Below are 15,401 nucleotides of genomic sequence, written 5' to 3'. Positions count from 1 at the left end.
CAGGTTCCCACCCCAGAGCTCAAAGACATTAATAATAGTTGAGCAGTGACCTCTGTTCAGAGTCTGAGTTTCGGCTTCATAGGACACCTCCTTGAGGTTTTAAGATTGAATAATTCCAACCTTTCCATATCCTTGGGATTAGTGGCCCCTTCTTACTGTTGCAACCTCTGTGGTAGTTTAGTGTTTCCTCTATTCTTATAATCCACTACAGATATAAAATGTCTTTAAAAATAACTGTCAAATAAAGTTAAAAGTAATATATCCTAAGAAAGAAACAGAGTTGCCGTTATTCAGAAGAGTGATTTTGGTTTTTGTTTTCTTCATCTGGGCAGGATCTAGGCAGAATCATGGGGAGGTGGTAATTCAGTAGGATCTTACAAATTAGTAGACTGATCTATAAGAGATGGGAATGGAAGCGTGGAAGGGAATTTCTCAAGAAAACATTTCTAAAAGGTATCAGTTTGTTTCTCAAAATATGCATATGTAATAATATGTAGCATTCTCTTGTCCAGTGAGAGTCATGGAAGTTGTGCATTCTCTTGTAATATTACAAAGCCCTCAAAGACTGTTGAGTCATTTGTCCCAATGACCAAATAACTACAGATGATCTGCCGCTGCAAATTAGAAAAGTGGGTGAATAGTTCCATGTTTTGTTGTTTATCTTGTTTACTACTGCTTTTATTAGTACTTCTAATTGATGTCATTGTGCTGAGCTGCTGGAACCTGCTGGTGACTGCCTCAGTTATTCAGTATTACTCCACCTCCCTCCATAGACAGTCTTTTGCGTCTTGTGATGGTTACTTATTCATCCAGACGCTATTATAGCTTACTTTAGCTTGATTGTTATGTTCTAGAAGCATGATCTCAGAGTAAGTAGAAATATTACTATACATAAATAATCATCTCTAGCTGAGCTTTCCCTTTCTTGTACAGGAGAGTGTACTTTTTGACTTTTCACGTAGTTCAGGGATATTCATCTTATACTGATAATCAGAAAAAAAGTTTGCTAAGAGACCTTTGAGACCTAAATATTGTAGACTTACTAGGCTGGTATCTAAGTTTCTCTAAAATGAACCTACATTATAAGATCATAAATAATAGAACTGAAGATAAACATTAGCTACTTGGCACTGACTGAAAAGTGATGTGTTAACATAAGTGAGTTTTGTCTTAAGGTTGACTGAATTTGAGGCCATGAGGCTAGCTATATATCTCCCTTTCCCCCAGGTAACATATGTGGTTTATTGTGTCCACATAGTCTTTTTTCAGAGATTGTAAATTATATTATTTATGGACTCTTGATGATCAAAACACAGTTGGAGCTTGAAGGTCAAGGCAGAAAACTACATCCTAAATTCTTATTTATCGATGATGCATGGTGCACATAGCAGCACACTTTGTGCTGCTACAATGAAAGATCTGTCAACATTTCTAACATACACCATTATTTCAGGCGTTGATAATGTGGTCATTTATCCTTACTCTTTCTTGAATTATGTGATGCAAGCCCTCAGCTGTGGGAAGGCATCTTTAAATTCTTTCAATAAGATTATACGACATTTATTTCTTTTGGGGATTTTTTGGTTATTAAAATACTAAAAAAAACTTAAAATAAGCTACCTTTAAGCAGTCTTGTAACTCAAAAACAACACCTATTTATCCAGGCCACATATTTTTTACCCCCAACTGCCTGACTTACATGGATGTTATGAAACAAACTGTTACTTCAGATTTCAGTTGTTACTTATATTTGTTTTAAAAGAAAACCTTGGAATATTTTTTTTAGTAATCATTTTTTAAAATGTCTGCCTTCTTCCTAATCTGTTATCAGATATTTATATAGAGCTTAATAATACAGTAAAGTAGAGATAAGTTTGACTCATTGGTTTGTTCATAGGGAAACAAAAATATCGTGAATAAAGTTTAAAAAAGTTTCAAATAATTAGCTGTTTAATTTAAAAATAGTTTGTAATTATGTAATCTGAACTTCTAGGTCTATGCTATTCAGTATGGTCGCCACTAGCAACATGAGAGTACTGGTAACTTGAAATATAGTTAGTCCACGTTGAGATATTAGAAGTATAAAATACACACTGGATTTTAAGACTTACTACAAAAAAAGTAAGAATGAAGTGCAAAATATCACATCAGTCACTTTTATATGGTTTCATGTTGAAATGATAATATTGAGTTCGGTAAATATAGTAAAATTAATTCACCTGTTTTTTTCTTAGTTTAATAGAGCTAAATAAAAAATTACATATGTGACTCATATTATATTCTATAGATCAAGAGATGTTCCCAAGGATCCTACATCTTTTCTTGTAGATGAAACACCCCATCCATTTGAATTGACTCACAGCAGTATAGTCTTATAAAACTTCCAAGAGAGTAATAAGCACCCCCCTTTTTAAAGAAATTCTCTCACCCCACCCCTCAACCACGGTGGTGATTCTGTTGGTGGTATCTGTGATGGTGGATGACAAATATAGGGTAAAGAAAATTTTAAAAGAAAAGTTAAATATCGGAGACCATAGGAGTAAATGAAGTATTAATCAAAACAAAACTCAAAAACTCTCAAAATATTTTAGTTGAATATAAATCTACTCATCTGTAATGCTGAATAAGATAGAACAAAAGAATATTTTGTTTATCCTTGAACAATGTAAATATATTTTAGGTGAAATTACTTGTAGGAATATTAATATTTAGATTACTCAAAATTCACCTTGTACCTACTTAACTTTGAAAACTGGAATCTGATTTCTCTAGAGTCTCACTAAAACAAGCTGGCTATTTGCTTCATTCATTAATTCATTAATTCATTTATGTACCTATTCTGATCTGGGCATATGCTTAGAACTAGATGATTCAAAGATAAAATATTTTCTCTTTCCATCCTCTTTAGAAGGTTCTTTCACATTCCTCTGCTAATTTGCAACATCTGTTAGCCTGAATTCATCCAAGGCTCCACTTGCAATGAAATTGCTCTGGATACCACATCAGAAAGAATCACATGCACCTAACCCCAGTGTGTTATGCAAGGATGTCACGAAGGTCGATTGAGAAGTACCAAGGTGCCAGCACCATGGGAGGCCCTGTGGACTGGGAGAGCTTCAGCAGTGTGTGGGCAGGATATTTCCATACCTGGAGTTCTTAGTGAACAGTAGCAAGTAAATGCTAAATTGCTTTAACTGAACTAGCACATCCACTTCCAATGCTTTTGTTCATCCCTTAATTATTCCTTACTATATAATCTTTTTTTCCCTCTCCTTTCTAAGATAAAATGATGACTTCCAAACCTTGCCAAAGCTAACCTGGTCACCTTTAGTTTTGATCTCTTCTTCTCTTACCCTCCTGGCTTTGATCCATCAGTTTTCCCAAATCTCTCAACCTCATATTCTGCACATTTTTAATTAATCTTGGTTGCTGCAGTGATGTCTACCCCCTCCTTTGAAAACCTACTCCCAAGACATACCTTAAAACAGATAAAAAGTCCTCCAATCAACTCTTCTGTACTCCCATGCTTGCCTGCCTCCATTTAGGTCTGCTTCCTTGTTGCCTGTGTCACCATTTATTCTTTAATCCTGTCACATGGGCTTCTCCCCCTACACCATTCTAATCTGTTATTTCTTCCATATCACCAATACTTCTACACAAAAAAATGCAATCTTTTTTTTTTTTTTTCCGGTCCTTATTAGTTTGGATCTCTCTATTGGACTCTTTTGGAAATGATTTCATGCTTAGTACAGTGGACACGACTTTTAGTTGTCTCAGTTTCCTCATTATATCTTCAATTGCTTGCTTTATCTGAGCAGATTTTTTCTTCAATTTACCTGTTGTATTCCCTTTAAATTAAGCAGTTATCCAAAAATCTACAGATTAGACTTTCATATCAATTTTACTTCAGGTAAATTCTTTGAAAACTTTTATGTTACAAGTCTCTCGATGATTAAAATCTCAATTGGGTGATGTTTCTTTTTTTTTCTTTCTTTTCTTGTATCAAAAGAAGCAGGCATTTAATAGAGATACAATAGGTAAGAAGGGAAGAGAGAGATTATGAAGCACATATACAATGGTTTTATCTTTTTTATTTCTTGCTTGATTTTAGAACAATATCCTTATTATGCTCTAAAAATACCTGCTGGTTCAAGATGATGTTGTTACATTAAGAGAGACACAGATTTTAATTGTTTAGGGTGGGAACAGATGTGTTTCGTATCAGTGATCAACTCCTTCTTTTGTTAGAAAACATCCTCAGGCAAGTATCCCTGACCATCTAAGTTGATTTTGAAAGGGAATCATTGTCATTACATAGGGAGAAACAGTTATTTGCTGTTTTCCTTTTGATGAAGCTGTAAGCTATAGTGAGGTGGGGTTTGCAACACTGGCAGGCTGGCAAAAGTTTATTTTGTTATTTCCTTTGGAAGTTTTATCTATATACCTGTCAGCCATGAGTTTCAAGTATAGTACTTTTTGGAATATGTTTTCATTTTTTTTGTTTATTTTTTTTTAAGATTTTATTTATTTATTTGACAGAGAGAGACACAGCGAGAGAGGGAACACAAGCAAGGGGAGTAGGAGAGGGAGAAGCAGGCTTCCCACTGAGCAGGGAGCCCAACATGGGGCTCCATCCCAGGAGCCTGGGATCATGACCTGAGCCTAAGCCAGACACTTAATGACTGAGCCACCCAGGAGCCCCTGGAATATGTTTTTAATAGAAGTCCGAAAACAGAGACAGATATTCAAATTAAAACCCTTTCAATCATGTACATTTCTAAATCTTGGCTCTCCTACTTAAAGGTAGTGTGGCATTGGGCAAGCCAATCTTTGTGTCCATTTTCTTTCTCTATAAAATGGATATATTAATGTTACCTATTGCATTAAGTTGTTTTGAGGATTAAATGAGTTAAAATATGTAAAATGCTTAGAATATTGCTAAATATATTATAAGGAAAAGAAGAAAAAAAAATTTTTTTCTTTACCTTTCTAGGTTCTCTGACTAGGAAATTAGACTGACAAAAGACTGATTAGTGAGAGAAAAAACAAACAGACTTTATTAAGATGTGAAGCACACATGCACAGTAGAGAAACTCAGTGATGAGTAACTCGAAGGGGTGGTTAGAATGTGGGCTTATATAGAATCTTAACGAAGAACAATAAATTTGTAAAGAAGAGACAAGACCCTCAAATAAAAGGGTCTTAGGCTCCCAAGGACAACAAACTGTATAGGAAGGTAATAAGGGGGAAAAACTAATAGATGACCAGAGTTGTTTTAGTAAGGTTTGTTATACATATTCCTCTTGGTGCTGTCTCTGGGCTGATAAGGATCTAGATTCATCTCCAGTGATTGAGAGTTTGGAGAGGATAGAGAACTTTTCTGTGTCTATAGTTTCTCAATTATCTTCAGCTCAAAATAATTCTTATTCCAAAGTGGCATGTTTTAGGATGACAGATTCTGATGCCTTATAATATATTAAATGCTCAACAAATATTAGCAATTGTTATTACTACCATTATTGATTTATGTAGTCAAATTTATTCCATATCTACTTGTTAGAAACATGGATAAATACACAATGAACAAGAAACTGTTCTTGAATTCTGCCTAAGGACAGACAAGTATCCATCAAAGAGTAACAATGGTGTGTGATGAGTGCTGTGATGAAACCATTAATCACATGCCATGGTTGCACCAAGAAGAAATCAACAAAGTTTAGCCTGGGGTTCTTGGCAAAACATGAGTAGTTGGGGTCCTCTCTGAAATTCATCAAATTCATGTTCTAGTTCCTCCAGACCATAAGAAACCTGTCCCCTCATTAGTACCTCTCATAGCCAGTAGCTGGATCTCTTCCCATACTCCAAGTCAGAAAATACGAAATTCTTATTCATTAATTTACCATGATCCTTTAAAAATTACAAAGAGCCTGCTTTTATTAGTTTACCAATGTACCAAGGTACATTTTCCATAATAGTTTAAAATAACGTTTAATAACATATATTTTCACAAACATGTGTGTGTATGTGTCCGTGTGTATGTCATCCCTATCAGCTATCTAATTATTCTGACCTGCATACATGTTGTAAAATAATCTTCCTCTTTCAAATATATTTACTGCAAAAAAAGCAGCACTAGGAAAGTAGAGTGATTATAACAAAAGTGAATGGGTGGCATTTTCAATAGTTAAAGGTATGGTCAAATATAAAAAGGCAAGTGGTTTTCTCGGTACAGACTCTTTCATGGGGTGATCTATATCTTGGTAAACCCTTACACTGGTCTTTCCCTTGTTCCCTGAAAGTTCCTTATGGATGAACTCTTTCCCGGGCAGGAGAAATCATCTGGTGATCTCACAGTTCTATGATACTAAGGACAAAGTCAGTTGAGAATTAAGAGGGGTGAGGGAGGAGAAACCCAGAAATGTCAAGTAATAGTAGCTACCATTTATAAAATATTTACTGTATACACCAGGCACTAGCTAAGCACTTTACGTGTTTTAGCTCATTTAATTTTTTATAATAATTGTAAGTAATAACTGTAAGTAATATATCCTATTTTACCAATGAAGAAGGAGAATTTCAGGGAATTAAATATGTTTAATGAGCTCCAAATCCTGGAGCTAAGAAGTGGTAATGGGTCAAGAAGCTTAGTGTTTGGGAAAGAGCATGGATTTTAGACTCAGATAGATATGGTTTTTATACTGACCATTTAGTATTTCCTTCATATTTTTCCATTTCTCCTTATTGTTGTAGTTACTTTTTGAATGTGATACCTATTTTCTTTTCAAACGTTACCCTTTTTAGTTTATCCTTCCTCCCTCAGCAAGGCAAAGATCACAGTGGATCCTTTATAGCATTGAGCATATCCAGATGACCTCATAGTATGAAATCAAGTAGGATGATGATAAGTAGTATAATTAGTATGTCTGTAAAGAAAGTCCTATTTTGATAAAGTAATTATAATGAGAATTAAAGTTGGGAAAAATGGGAAGAAGTGTTAGTAATTTGAGAATAGATACCAAGACGGGCTGCTATGAAATTGTTCTACAGCCTATAAATAATGTAGGGTTTTCTATTTTCACATAATTACTTTGGTGCCCATAAAACAATGTAAATAGCCTTGTATCTATTAGAATATAAAACATTTGTTTAGTTGCATTGTCTTCCATTCTTATTGATTTGTATTACTAATAAATGGAGTTTTTTGTAGTATAACAAAAAGCTTCCTATTCAATTATATGATTTAGGAAGAGAACATAAAATTTAGACTTTTTTCATCATAGTCCAGTGTGGGACAGATTGCATACCAATCTCTCTCTTTCTTTCTCTGTATGCATGTATATTTATATATGTATATACACACATATTTGCAAATATATATATCTATTTATATATGTATACAAATTTATATATACATGTATTTATATATACACACATATGTGTACATACATGTATCTCAAAAAATGTATAGACAAATGATATATACTTAAGTAGCAAGAAAGGAGAAGAAATGATTCCAAATACTATCAGACATAAATTTTTTCCCAAATTGATGCTTTATGTGTTAATAAAACCACAGGAGTGCAGAGCTGGTATGGTTTATCTTCAAAGTCTTCATTTATTCACTGATGTTCAATAGTAACAATAACAACTGATATCACTGTACCTCATCTCCATTTGGGAAAGGAATAACAATTTCCAAATTCCATTGAAAAGGAAAAGCAAAGTTTACCTGATTGTATGAGATCTCTTTTTAAATATGTAACATCAAAATTGTACAAGATTAAGACTAGACATGATTAAAAATATTCTATGATGAATGTGTCTATATCACAATTATTTGATTTACTTACAGATTAAAAAATCATTATTTTTGCTCTTGTCTTGGGTTTACCTTGTCTTTAGTTTCAACTGTTCGATAATCTTCATTATTTTTAATAGGTACATAAGAGACTGGTGTTGAAGCTAATTACCGACTGCAAGTTGCCAGCATGCTTTGTTCTGATAAATAATTTTCTCTTTACTTTGAAATAAGTAATTTGAATTTTATAGTTAACACTGATTTTTAAAGGATGAAATATCTGAAAATTCAGTTAAAAATTAAAATCTGAATAAAATTGCAGGGCGCTTGGGCGACTGTCTGTTGAGCAGCTGACTCTTGATCTTGGGTCAGGTCTGGATCTCACGGTTGTGGGTGTCAGCCCTGCACTGGGTTCTGTGCTGGACATGGAGCCCACTTAAAAAAAAAAATCAAAATACCTAAATAAAACTGGTTATGTACTTTTTGAAATTTATATCCTCTTCTAATTATTTCTCAAATTAGCAGAAATTATATATATATACATATATATTTACATATTTATATATGTTTCCATTTCCTTTTAATTGGATTTTTATGAGTGTTTCTAAAATAATGGAGAAAAAACTAGATCTACAGTATATTTTAATTCTAAGCTAGTAGCCATAGTATTAGTAGTTACTGCTATTTGGTTTTTTTTTTTTTTTTTTTTAGTTTCTGCTATTTGGTCATAAGATAAATTTCTTGGAAACTATTGACATCTGACTCTATATAAGGTGAAGAATGATCAAATGTAATTAATTATGGAAAATAAAACAATATAAAGTTACATAATAGGCTATGATGTCCTTTCACGTCTTTATCGGTCTATCAATTTTGGTATCTTTACATTTTAGACATGATCTCCAACATCTCTGAATTGTCTCTTTCTGAAGGGAAGGAGACAAAATATACAAAATTATTAGAAATTTATTTTACATTTTGAGGTCTTCTGAGCAAGAAAAACTGGTAGAATTCTCTAACTTCAGAGTTTTGCTTTGATTTAAATAGGTTATCCACATATGCAGAAGACAACAGCTCTGAAACGACTCACTCTTCTCCATTTAAAACTGTGGAATGGAGAGCAGTTTTCTAATTCTTTTGTATCCCACGTAGTCCTTGCTGTTTCATAAATACTTCCTGAGTGAGCTCTCAAGGGAATTACTTTTCTTTGATGTCTATTATCTTCTACTCTAAAATTCTTACTAGATTTTTCTTAGATATTATGAGATTAGTATGGTTGTTACCACATTCTTTCTCCTGTTTTTATCCAAAGTAGATTTTCTTGGATCTGTCCTTATATAAATGTTAAAGATACTAAAATTCTATAACCTAACCATCACATATGATTTAATCATCTTAATGTAATTTATGGACTTGAACAATCCTCTTACAGATTGCCCAACATTTACATACTTTAGTCACATTCTACCACTAGAGGTCTTTGCCTTTGTATGGCTCAGAATTCACATAATGATATTTTCAGAATATTGGATTAATGTGTCTGCCAGAACATTTATTAAGTTTGGAACAAAATTTCAAGATGATTGGTATCCGGAATTCCAGTGCAAAGGACAAATTACTTTTCTTCCTCTCTATTTGGGGCCACAGTTCAAAGAGTTTAATTAAGAACTGCATGCAATGTTTTTTGCATATATTAAATATTAGGATTCAAGAAAGAAGGTAGATATAGATTAATGTAACTGAACTCACCGAATAAAGTCAGTTACTTCAAAAACTAGTTTTTATTTTTTTAGTTTTTAGTTTTATTTTATTTATACCTTGCAAAAGAGCTAATATCTGTGAAAGTTATTTAAGAAAAATACATAAATGTTAATTGTTTTATTTAAATATAATATAATTGATCAATAACAAATTGGACTATTGCTTAAAAAAACAGAAGTCCACAGTCTAGAGCACCTAGTAAAGGAGAAATTTAGAGAGTATTCAGTTAATTCAAATTCATAAATAGAAAAACTGGGGAAGTTAGAATATAAATTAAGAACGGATTACTGGAGTTGAATATATGTGAATTAGCAAAACCAAATTATTATGACTTTCTCCTTCCTTTGTGATAGCTTGGTTTATACATCCATTGATTACTTCAAGAAACCTATGCATTATTACCAAGAGAATGTGCTAAATATCATAAGTGAAGGAGGATCTACAAATAAGAGTCTAAGTAATAACAGATCTCTTTTATTTCGGGGCCCGAAATGGTCACCAATCCATTGTCAACCTAGCATTTCAAGCCACGAGCACCAGTCTATGAGAAATGGATCTCAAAACGATACCTATTTGCCTTCCTATTTTTAGGAGTAAAGGTTTGATTAAATATTGTCTAAAAGGTACACATCCTTTTATCTAACATAATCAGAACCCATCAATGGGCAAATGATTGAAAGGCGTTTATTTTAACTGAAATATTTCACCAATCTTTGATATAGGACCAGGGACTTTTTTTGAGTACTGTTCTAAGAGTTGAAATTCTAGATTTACTTTCCTGTTTAAGCCACACTAAGGATGCATCATTTAAGATTTCCGGGTTGTCTCCTCATCTTGGAGCAGGAAATAGTTGCTTGTAAAAGAATTTGAGGGCAGATTTTTTTCCCCCTCCGTTGTCAGTATATTCCTCCCTTCCCTTTGTTAATAATCTTTTCAGTTATCTCTTCAAATATAGTCCAACATTTTCATTTTATCAATTAAAATGTATGAGCCCAATGCATTCAGTTTTATTTTTATAGGAATAACTTTCTTTTACATTTAGTATGTTATTATTTACATAATGTTAATTAAATGATGTAATTTTGTATATAATGGCACATGTCACTGGAATAAACATGTTTGGAAACAAAACAAGACCTCCTAGTAAAGGTAAACTCATTGGAGGGAATTGTTAAGGGTGTATGGGTATCTCCCAATTGGTTTAAGTAACAGAGTAGGAAAAATGCAGACTCCTCTAATGTATCTCAGACTCATTGCATCTGAATTTCTTCAGCAGATTTAAAATTTCCTCAGGTTATTCTTATACACATTCAATTTGATAACCACTGCTGGAATATTATAGAGCACTTGCTAACTTTTAATAGAAGGGAGAAAAGTGCTATGCAGTAGAACAGCAATATAGAGGATAATTCTAAGAGAACCCTGTTGGAATATACTTGCCCTTTCCATCACTAGTGTAGTAGATATTTGTTAGGTTGACATTCTAAAATTTATTACTGCCTAATATCAGAACTTCTTTCCTATATGAGGGCAATTCCCTGTGAGCTTGGTAGGAAGCAACGCTTATCTCCCTCAACAGAAGTTGAATAGGTCCAGATAGTTTGTTCCTGAGTGAGGGGACAGGCATGTGACCTAAGTTAGCCAATTGGATGGTCTCTCTCAGGTCCTTAAATCTGAAATAAGCAACACAAAAATGTAGGGGCAATTCAAGATTATTCATGCTAGTTGCGGATCAAGACTCTGACCGTGGCAGAGTGAATGTTAAGAGACAGCAATGCTGCCATGGTAAAGGAATGTTCTCAGTGCAGTGGTGATATTATCACTGTGTCAAATAGACATCAGTGTCATAAACTTGTTCCTAGAGCAGAATCTTGGAAGTACTCTGTGATACTTAGCTTCTCTTGATTAGTGCCTGGGTCTCAATGTGTTTCATTACTTCCGTAAATTATTATATATATATATATATATATTTATTGTAAATGTGTGTGTGTATATATATACACATACTTTTTTACATATTTTACTTAACACATTTATTTTTTCCAGTTTTATTGAAATGGAATTGACATATAATATTGTATTAGTTTAAGATGCACAACATAATTAATGCGTTTATATATTACAAAACGATTACCACAATGACTTTAGTTCACATCCATCACCTCATATAGTTACAGATTTGTGTGTGTGTGTGTGATGAGAACTTTTAAGATCTGCCCTCTTAGAAACTTTCAATTATCCAATGTAATATTGTTAACTATAGTCACCATGCTGTATATTTCATCCCGACTTATTTACCTTATAACTGGAAGTTTATGCAATTTTGTACCTCTTGATCACCTGCACCCTTTCCCCTCACCACTCCCTCAATCCCACCCTGCTTCTGGCAACCACCAATCTGTTCTGTTTCTATGCTTTCGGGGTTATTTTTTTGGATTCCACATATAAATGAGATTATACAGTATATACATTTTTAATAAATTTATATTTTCTTAAATTATACATGATTAGTTTTTGATTGGTGTCCAAATGCACATGGACTTTGATTTGGGTACCTGTGGACCATTTTCAACCCTGACACCCATGACTAAGAGTGCAAATGAATACATCTTCTTTTCAAGTTCCCTAAGCAAAGAATAGATATTTCTACTATTTATTCACAATGTGTATTTTTTTTTACATCAACTTCAACATAATAGAAATTTGCCTATCCAGTACTTACATTTTGAAAACAACTAATAAGACTGCAAAATTAGGTGATTTTAGGTTTTTTTTTTTAATTTACATAGTAAACTGTATATGGATCCATTTGTTTACAGGTATAAACCACAGCATTTTATTTCCTTATACTAGCAAAAATAGTTACAGACAGTAATACTCCTGTAAATTGTGAACAAATTTACACAGCTAAGGAATAGCACCAGAGTTCCTTTAAAACATTATTTTTTGTCACATTTACAAAGTGAATGTTTAGTAAGTTAACGTGTAACAATTCTGTAAAATATGAAAGGTAATCCTTCTACTTTTTTAGAGTAATTTTACGTCAAAACATTCATTCCTTCATTAAATACCTCCAACCTTTGTGATCAACATTCATAGCTCAGATAGTCACTCTACTTAGTTTTTTTTCTAGCTAAAGTTAAACACTTTATTGTTCTGTTAATTTCTACATTTTCAAATGATCTCAAATAAAATACTTGTTATTTAAGGAAGGCCATGCATTTTTTAGCTCAAGGAGGTTATTTTCAAACATCAACTAAATAAGTTATGTAAATCTTCAGGTTAAAAAATATCTATAGTTATTAAGGAAAATATGTATGTGTTTTTAATAACTATATAATTAATAACTATTGTATATCTGGATACATTTGATGGAAAGTAGCATAAAACCCTACACAAAGTAGTAAAGTATCTTGACTCACATAATTGAAAGTCAAAGCAGATTTTAGGTTCAGCATCTCTATTATATGACCAAGGAATATGTTTCTGTCTTTCAGCTCTGCTTCCATGGTATCATGTCAAAGCTGATTTTCCTCCTGTTGGAAAAAGTGGATGTACCATTTTCAGATTTCATATCCATAACCCATACTATTCAAAAGCAGAAAAGGGATTAACTTTTAGTGGTTCTTTCAAAAAAGCAAGGAACCACTGCTCTTAGAGTCCTGCAGAAAGTCTCCCTTCAAATTCAATTCCCAACATATGCCCACTGTTGAAATAATCCATTTGATTAAGGAATTACCTTATGCTGAATTGATTAGGACTATGTTATCTGAGTCAATATTACGGTGATTGGAATCAGATGAGCCAAGTTTAACTGATACTATCAGGATCTACCCCTGGAGATTTTCCCACAAACCATAAGACATGTGGTGAAGACTGCATAGAATATTTATAGAAATTGTACTATATCCCCATAAAAAGTATATGACATAGAGAGATAAGATACACAAAAACATTTATAACAAAGCCAATATTTCCTAATAGTCTAAGATATATATGTATATATACACATATACATAAAATAAGGTGAAAAGTTTTGTAAAATATGAAATTAAATAATCTCATACCATAGAACGCATTCTAAATGCATTATATAGACAATACATTAAATAATAATTTATTCATTATGTGCTTAGCTTTCAACATAGACTGTAAACTCTTTTCTATCCTTGAGCGCCTAACACAGCAACTTACTCATATTAGATGTTCAATAAGGGCTGTTGAGTAGAATAAGCAAAAAGATCAATATTGGCTCAATTACTTGCTTTGTTTAAATAGACACAGCCTAAATTATAAACTTTTGCCTTTAGAGTGAACTTTTCAAAACAAATAGTTCACATCCCTTTCACTATTGGAATAAAAAAAATAAATGAAGAAAAACCTGAATTACTTATTTTGTTTGGTTTTGTGGTCTCAGCATTGCTGTTTACTAAAGGTAATGAAGGTAAGGAAAGAATAATGGAGAAAGGGAAAATGCAAATATTTGGAGTACAGATTAAAGGAAATGTATTGTTAAGTTAATTGACAAGAGCCTATAGGGCATTCAAATGAAATTGTCCTTGGAGGGTGCTGATGATAGAAACTCCCATACTAAGAGAAAATGACTTCTAAATAAGTTAAGAAAGAAAAGTCCCTAAATATTGAGGTCTAAGCCATTCATACAGGTGGAAGTAAGTTGGAAAGAAAAAAACAGTGATGAAGTTAAAGACAAGAAAAAAATTACATGAGTGTGGGAAAAAAGTGGTTAAATTCTGGAAGGTGCTAAGGATGTGTTAATCTTTGATTTCTCGGACCCCTTTTGATTCAATGGGAAATTCTGGAGTGCAGAAATACAATTTTTCTTTATTGGTAAGCCATTAAGCACTGCACCATTCAAGGGAGTCTTCCTTGAATATCTTAAAAGATATCCTCTTCTCAGGGAACTTCTCTTGAGAAATAATATAGCTAGATGGACTGAGAAGTCTTGAGACATAGAATACAGTTGTTAAGTCATTCTACTGTTCTCTGCTCTCTTTTATATGTAATTTTAATGCAAACAGAAATATTTTTGTTCATTTCTTGGGCTGTACCTCAGCAAGATGATCCATATTAAAACAAAACAAAAAAAAAACCAAAAAAAAGCCAGTAAGCTATAACGATTAACTTATTTTTTGTTTAGTGGAAAAATCTCACCTGATACTCCAAACAGATTTTAAAACTTCAAACAAATGAACACAGGTATCCTAATTTTGTAATGCATACATCATGGGGACTGTTTCGCATGATTTTTCAACGGTGTCTTCCAAACGCAGCTAGTCACTTAAAAAACTGTCAAATCCACAGCATAACATTGTACTCTGTCAATGTTAATAAGAGAGAATAGAGACCTGATTCCTATAGCAACATTAACCTTTCCCTTCCCACAGGGAAGTAAAACACTACAACTCATATCAATCATTTATTGCCCCATTGAAAATCACCCCCAAATTTAGTAGCTTAAAACTACTATTTATTTTGTCTGTAATTCTTCAATACGGCCACCTAGGCTGGACTCAGCTGGGTGATTCTCCTGATCTGGGCCAGGCTGGGTATCTCTCGCCTGTGTTTATGTCTGCAACCAGTGCTTTGGCTACCAGCTTGGCTGGGGGCTAGCTAGTATAGGAGGGCCTCACTCAGCTGAACAGCTCCTCTCTATGTGTTCTCTTTTTTTTTCCAGCAGGCTAACAGGATCATTCACATGGTGGTTTGGCAGGGTTCCAGAGAAAGAGAGGAAGCATGCAAGACCTTCTAAGGCATAGGCTCACCGCATAAGCCACATTCTACTGGTCAAAGCAAATATTAAGGCCAAACCAGAATCAGTAGG

The 15,401-nt window shown here is 33.3% G+C and overlaps 1 protein-coding gene and 1 long non-coding RNA gene across 3 annotated transcripts in view; one reads left to right on the top strand and one right to left on the bottom strand.

The window, feature by feature from the left end:
• NAALADL2 (N-acetylated alpha-linked acidic dipeptidase like 2) overlaps positions 1-15,401 on the top strand; it is a 1,303,067-nt gene that overhangs the window by 1,273,739 nt on the left and 13,927 nt on the right. The window lies entirely within an intron of this gene.
• Positions 12,715-15,401, bottom strand: part of LOC118538154 (uncharacterized) — a 503,038-nt gene continuing 500,351 nt past the window's right edge. The window contains exon 8 of the long non-coding RNA XR_013446430.1: positions 12,715-13,095. This is a non-coding gene — a long non-coding RNA (uncharacterized LOC118538154). The remainder of the gene's footprint in view (positions 13,096-15,401) is intronic.

Source organism: Halichoerus grypus, chromosome 1 (genome assembly GCF_964656455.1).
Source record: "Halichoerus grypus chromosome 1, mHalGry1.hap1.1, whole genome shotgun sequence".
NCBI lineage: Eukaryota > Metazoa > Chordata > Mammalia > Carnivora > Phocidae > Halichoerus > Halichoerus grypus.
Note: the sequence above shows the minus strand (reverse complement) of the source record. Positions and strands in the feature narration are given on the sequence as shown.